At 44.8% G+C, this 7,163-nt stretch overlaps 1 long non-coding RNA gene across 1 annotated transcript; it reads right to left on the bottom strand.

The window, feature by feature from the left end:
* Window positions 1-265: 265 nt before the first annotated feature.
* On the bottom strand, window positions 266-872 carry LOC125540939. Its single transcript, XR_007297412.1, has 3 exons — window positions 751-872; window positions 468-669; window positions 266-365 (listed from the first exon to the last, which is right to left on the bottom strand). It is a non-coding gene; the product is annotated as an uncharacterized LOC125540939 (long non-coding RNA).
* Between the last annotated feature and the right edge of the window lie 6,291 nt (window positions 873-7,163).

Genomic DNA, 7,163 nt, shown 5'->3' with positions numbered 1-7,163 from the left:
ATTGTTTTCACTATTGTTTTAATTAGTTTAGAGCCCTTAAACATTTTATCAAGGTTTGGTTTCTCCATCGTATTTACACCTGATTTATCTGACCCACTGAACATTTTGGTTTCATTGTTTGAAAACTTTTATTATTTGCCTTTAGTTGAATTTTGAATTTGAAACGGTTTTGAACTAACCTGGGATTAACTAAACTGACAGAGGTGACGTGTCACCATTAACGTGAGATTACTGTAGCATGATTATCCGGGCGTCACAGCAACCCAGCGCACCTCGTACTGCAACTGACGAGCTTTCTTCTTCGCAGCCGCAAGCAAGACCACGTCGGCTCTGGCCTTGTGCTCGTCAAGAACTCTATAGAGTTGCTGCAATCATGCATAAACCAGAAGCAAACAAGGCATGAGTTGAGTGATTCAATGATAAACTATGAACGAAACTGAAGACAAGTGATTCAGAAGAGAACTTACCCAAAATTTGGTGATCACGGCCTTAGCGGCCGTCCCGTACTCCGCGTTGCTGCAAGCCTCGTAGTGGGCCCAGCTCGTGGCCAAAACCCGCAGCTGCGGGTCCCTGTCTGGCCGCGGGCAGAATAGGCCAGGCCAAAACTCCTTCAACAGGACAGTGATAAGGCCGTTCGGTTTACGGCCCTTTCCGCGAAGGATCCAGTTTCTGCAAAAGAATCAAATGATTGCCATGTGTACAATAAGAAAATGTTGTCATGTGTTGAAAATATGATTGAGAGGCACTTACTCTGTCCCCACAGGTTCAATGAGCCACTTGTGCTCCTCGATAGAAGGTGGTGTAGGTAGTCCGGCATTACCACGCAGCCACCCCTGCGGAGCACCCGGTGGCAAGTCACCCCACAACTCGGGATCAACCTCCCCTCCACCCTCCTCGGCCCTCCTCCTCACCCTCCTCCTCCTCGCCTCCTCCTCCTCACCCTCCTCCTCGCCATCAGGAACATACTCCTCCTCCTCAGACTCAGAAGGTGCCTCTGTATAGGAGGGCATCGAAGAAGACCCTCCTATTTCGGACACGCCCGGAGTTTTTTGCCCCGGCTGCCTCTCCCCCACCTCTCCTCCTCTAGGGGCTCTCCCCCACCGCCTCCTCCTCTAGGGTCTCCTCCCCCGACCCCTCCACCTCCCTGTGAGGTGTCATCCTCGCGTAGTCGGGAGGGAACCTTGTGGGCTCGTCCACTCCGAGTAAGTCCTTTGAATTTACTGAGGAAACTGGCGCCGCTGGACTTGCCCATGATTAGCAAACCTGCATTGAGAAGAGAATAAACAATTAGTAAGGATATCAATTAAACAAGCATACAGGAAAAACATTAATACCAGAAGAGCACATTAAGCATACTATTGTAATGATCATTAAAAGAACTTACATTTTCTAGAACCCATATGAATCATCACTATTGTAATCTATTTGTGGACCGGTCTCATCATCACTATCACGCATATCTTCTTCGTTGTCTGACGGAGGTGGAGGCTCTTCCTCATCGTCAGCGTCTTCATTTAACTTTTCAAGCATAATTATGTCTCTTTGATTCACAACTGCCTCACCATCAATCCGTGCGTCGTCGTCGTTTGGGTCCAGGTCAACATAACCCAAGTCATCATCCTCGTTGTTTCGACCACGTCATCATGTTCCTCTTGATAGAACACTCCCTCGTATGTCATGGGGTTTATGTTGTAGTAATCATCATCGTTCGGGTCCGGTAGCTTACCATGCGGCGACACCTTGAACACAACTTCCCAACCCTTTAGGTACTCTTTCTGGCATGGGTAAGGCAGATAATATACTTGTGTGGCCTGGGTAGCGGCGATAAAGAGATCAGCTCCGGCATAGACGGTTGATGGTTTAACTTCAACTAAACCAACAGAAGGCGTATGTCTCAGACCCTTTTTGGGGGTCGAACACTGTTGGGTTTCGTAGTAATTTCAAAAAATTTCCTACGCACACGCAAGATCATGGTGATGCATAGCAACGAGGGGAGAGTATGATCTACGTACCCTTTGTAGATCGCACAGCGTTGACACAACGTAGAGGAAGTAGTCGTACGTCTTCTTCCCGATCCGACCGATCCAAGCACCATTACTCCGGCACCTCCGAGTTCTTAGCACACGTACAGCTCGATGACGATCCCCGGGCTCCGATCCAGCAAAGCTTCGGGAAGGAGTTCTGTCAGCACGACGGCGTGGTGACGATCTTGATGTATTACCGACGCAGGGCTTCGCCTAAGCACTACAACGATCTCAATGAACGGCGAGGTGGAATATGGTGGCAGGGGGCACCGGCTAAGGAACGATCTCAATGATCAACTTGTGTGTCTAGAGGTGCCCCTGCCTCCGTATATAAAGGAGCCAAGGGGGAGAGGTGCGCCGGCCAGGAGGAGGGCGCAGGAGGAGTCCTACTCCTACCGGGAGTAGGACTCCCCCCCAATCCTATTCCAACTAGGATTCCCAAGGGGGAAAGAGGGAGAGGGGTGGCCGGCCACCTCTCCTAGTCCTAATAGGACTAGGGGAGGGGGGGAGGCGTGCAGCCCTTATGGGCAGCCCTTTCACCTTTCCACTAAGGCCCAATAAGGCCCATATGATTCCCGGGGGGTTCCGGTAACCTCCCGTTACTCCGGTAAAATCCCGATTTCACCCGGAACACTTCCGATGTCCAAACATAGGCTTCCAATATATCAATCTTTATGTCTCGACCATTTCGAGACTCCTCGTCATGTCCGTGATCACATCCGGGACTCCGAACAACCTTCGATACATCAAAATGCATAAAATCATAATAACTGTCATCGTAACGTTAAGCGTGCGGACCCTACGGTTCGAGAACAATGTAGACATGACCGAGACACGTCTCCGTCAATAACCAATAGCGGGACCTGGATGCCCATATTGGCTCCTACATATTCTACGAAGATCTTTATCGGTCAGACCGCATAACAACATACGTTGTTCCCTTTGTCATCGGTATGTTACTTGCCCGAGATTCGATCGTCGGTATCCAATACCTAGTTCAATCTCGTTACCGGCAAGTCTCTTTACTCGTTCCGTAATACATCATCTCACAACTACCATATTAGTTGTAATGCTTGCAAGGCTTATGTGATGTGCATTACCGAGAGGGCCCAGAGATACTTCTCCGACAATCAGAGTGACAAAACCTAATCTCGAAATACGCCAACCCAACATGTACCATTGGAGACACCTGTAGTACTCCTTTATAATCACCCAGTTACGTTGTGACGTTTGGTAGTACCCAAAGTGTTCCTCCGGTAAACGGGAGTTGCATAATCTCATAGTTATAGGAACATGTATAAGTCATGAAGAAAGCAATAGCAACATACTAAACGATCGGGTGCTAAGCTAATGGAATGGGTCATGTCAATCAGATCATTCAACTAATGATGTGACCTCGTTAATCAAATAAAAACTCATTGTTCATGGTTAGGAAACATAACCATCTTTGATTAACGAGCTAGTCAAGTAGAGGCATACTAGTGACACTTTGTTTGTCTATTTATTCACACATGTATTATGTTTCCGGTTAATACAATTCTAGCATGAATAATAAAAATTTATCATGATTATAAGGTAATAAATAATAACTTTATTATTGCCTCTAGGGCATATTTCCTTCAGTCTCCCACTTGCACTAGAGTCAATAATCTAGATTACACTGTAATGATTCTAACACCCATGGAGCCTTGGTGATGATCATGTTTTGCTCGTGGAAGAGGCTTAGTCAATGGGTCTGCAACATTCAGATCCGTATGTATCTTGCAAATCTCTATGTCTCCCACCTGGACTAGATCCCGGATGGAGTTGAAGCGCCTCTTGATGTGCTGGTCCTTTTGTGAAATCTGGATTCCTTTGCCAAGGCAATTGCACCAGTATTGTCACAAAAGATTTTCATTGGACCGGATGCACCAGGCATGACACCTAGATCGGATATGAACTCCTTCATCCAGACTCCTTCGTTCGCTGCTTCCGAAGCAGCTATGTACTCCGCTTCACATGTAGATCCCGCTACGACGCTTTGTTTAGAACTGCACCAACTGACAGCTCCACCGTTTAATGTAAACACGTATCCGGTTTGCGATTTTGAATCGTCCGGATCAGTGTCAAAGCTTGCATCAACGTAACCTTTTACGGTGAGCTCTTTGTCACCTCCATATACGAGAAACATATCCTTAGTCCTTTTCAGGTATTTCAGGATGTTCTTGACCGCTGTCCAGTGATCCACTCCTGGATTACTTTGGTACCTCCCTGCTAAACTTATAGCAAGGCACACATCAGGTCTGGTACACAACATTGCATACATGATAGAGCCTATGGCTGAAGCATAGAGAACATCTTTCATTTTCTCTCTATCTTCTGCAGTGGTCGGGCATTGAGTCTGACTCAACTTCACACCTTGTAACACAGGCAAGAACCCTTTCTTTGCTTGATCCATTTTGAACTTCTTCAAAATCTTGTCAAGGTATGTGCTTTGTGAAAGTCCAATTAAGCGTCTTGATCTATCTCTATAGATCTTTATGCCTAATATGTAAGCAACTTCACCGAGGTCTTTCATTGGAAAACTCTTATTCAAGTATCCCTTTATGCTATCCAGAAATTCTATATCATTTCCAATCAATAATATGTCATCCACATATAATATCAGAAATGCTACAGAGCTCCCACTCACTTTCTTGTAAATACAGGCTTCTCCGAAAGTCTGTATAAACCCAAATGCTTTGATCACACTATCAAAGCGTTTATTCCAACTCCGAGAGGCTTGCACCAGTCCATAAATGGACCGCTGGAGCTTGCACACTTTGTTAGCTCCCTTTGGATCAACAAAACCTTCTGGTTGCATCATATACAACTCTTCTTCCAGAAATCCATTCAGGAATGCAGTTTTGACATCCATCTACCAAATTTCATAATTATCAAATGCGGCAATTGCTAACATGATTCGGACAGACTTAAGCATCGCTACGGGTGAGAAGGTCTCATCGTAGTCAACCCCTTGAACTTGTCGAAAACCTTTTGCGACAAGTCGAGCTTTATAGACAGTAACATTACCGTCAGTGTCAGTCTTTTTCTTGAAGATCCATTTATTCTCAATTGCTTGCCGATCATCGGGCAAGTCAACCAAAGTCCATACTTTGTTCTCATACATGGATCCCATCTCAGATTTCATGGCTTCAAGCCACTTTGCGGAATCTGGGCTCACCATCGCTTCTTCATAGTTCGTAGGTTCATCATGATCTAGTAGCATGACTTCCAGAACTGGATTACCGTACCACTCTAGTGCGGATCTTACTCTGGTTGATCTACGAGGTTCAGTAGTATCTTGTTCTGAAGTTTCATGATCATTATCATTAACTTCCTCACTTATTGGTGTAGGTGTCGCAGAAACAGTTTTCTGTGATGTACTACTTTCCAACAAGGGAGCAGGTACAGTTACCTCGTCAAGTTCTACTTTCCTCCCACTCACTTCTTTCGAGAGAAACTCCTTCTCAAGAAAGTTTCCGAATTTAGCAACAAAAGTCTTGCCTTCGGATCTGTGATAGAAGGTGTATCCAATAGTTTCCTTTGGATATCCTATGAAGACACATTTCTCCGATTTGGGATCGAGCTTATCAGGTTGAAGTTTTTCACATAAGCATCGCAGCCCCAAACTTTCAGAAACGACAACTTTGGTTTCTTGCCAAACCATAGTTCATAAGGCGTCGTCTCAACGGATTTTGATGGTGCCCTGTTTAACGTGAATGCGACCGTCTCTAGAGCGTATCACCAAAATGATAGCGGTAAATCAGTAAGAGACATCATAGATCGCACCATATCTAGTAAAGTACGATTACGACGTTCGGACACACCATTACGCTGTGGTGTTCCGGGTGGCGTGAGTTGCAAAACTATTCCACAATTTTTCAAATGTACACCAAACTCGTAACTCAAATATTCTCCTCCACGATCAGATCGTAGAAACTTTATTTTCTTGTTACGATGATTTTCCACTTCACTCTGAAATTCTTTGAACTTTTCAAATGTTTCAGACTTATGTTTCATTAAGTAGATATAACCATATCTGCTTAAATCATCTGTGAAGGTGAGAAAATAACGATATCCGCCACGAGCCTCAATATTCATTGGACCACATACATCTATATGTATGATTTCTAACAAATCTGTTGCTCTCTCCATAGTATCGGAGAACGGTGTTTTAGTCATCTTGCCCATGAGGCACGGTTCGCAAGTACCAAGCGATTCATAATCAAGTGGTTCAAAATGTCCATCAGTATGGAGTTTCTTCATGCGCTTTACACCGATATGACCTAAACGGCAGTGCCACAAATAAGTTGCACCATCATTATCAACTCTGCATCTTTTGGCTTCAACATTATGAATATGTGTATCACTACTCTCGAGATTCAATAAGAATAGACCACTCTTCAAGGGTGCGTGACCATAAAAGATATTACTCATATAAATAGAACAACCATTATTCTCTGATTTAAATGAATAACCGTCTCGCATCAAACAAGATCCAGATATAATGTTCATGCTTAACGCTGGCACCAAATAACAATTATTTAGGTCTAATACTAATCCCGAAGGTAGATGTAGAGGTAGCGTGCCGACCGCGATCACATCGACTTTGGAACCGTTTCCCACGCGCATCGTCACCTCGTCCTTAGCCAATCTTCGCTTAATCCATAGCCCCTGTTTCGAGTTGCAAATATTAGCAACAGAACCAGTATCAAATACCCAGGTGCTACTGCGAGCATTACTAAGGTACACATCAATAACATGTATATCATATATACCTTTGTTCACCTTGCCATCCTTCTGATCCGCCAAATACTTTGGGCAGTTCCGCTTCCAGTGACCAGTCTGCTTGCAGTAGAAGCACTCAGTTTCAGGCTTAGGTCCAGACTTGGGTTTCTTCTCTTGAGCAGCAACTTGCTTGCCGTTCTTCTTGAAGTTCCCCTTCTTCTTCCCTTTGCCCTTTTTCTTGAAACTAGTGGTTTTGTTAACCATCAACACTTGATGCTCCTTTTTGATTTCTACCTCCGCAGCTTTCAGCATTGCGAAGAGCTCGGGAATAGTCTTGTTCATCCCTTGCATATTATAGTTCATCACGAAGCTCTTGTAGCTTGGTGGCAG

This window comes from Triticum urartu, chromosome 2 (assembly GCF_003073215.2).
Source record: "Triticum urartu cultivar G1812 chromosome 2, Tu2.1, whole genome shotgun sequence".
Taxonomy (NCBI): Eukaryota; Viridiplantae; Streptophyta; class Magnoliopsida; order Poales; family Poaceae; genus Triticum; species Triticum urartu.
The sequence above is the reverse complement of the archived record's forward strand: the minus strand, read 5'-3'. Positions and strand labels throughout refer to the sequence as shown.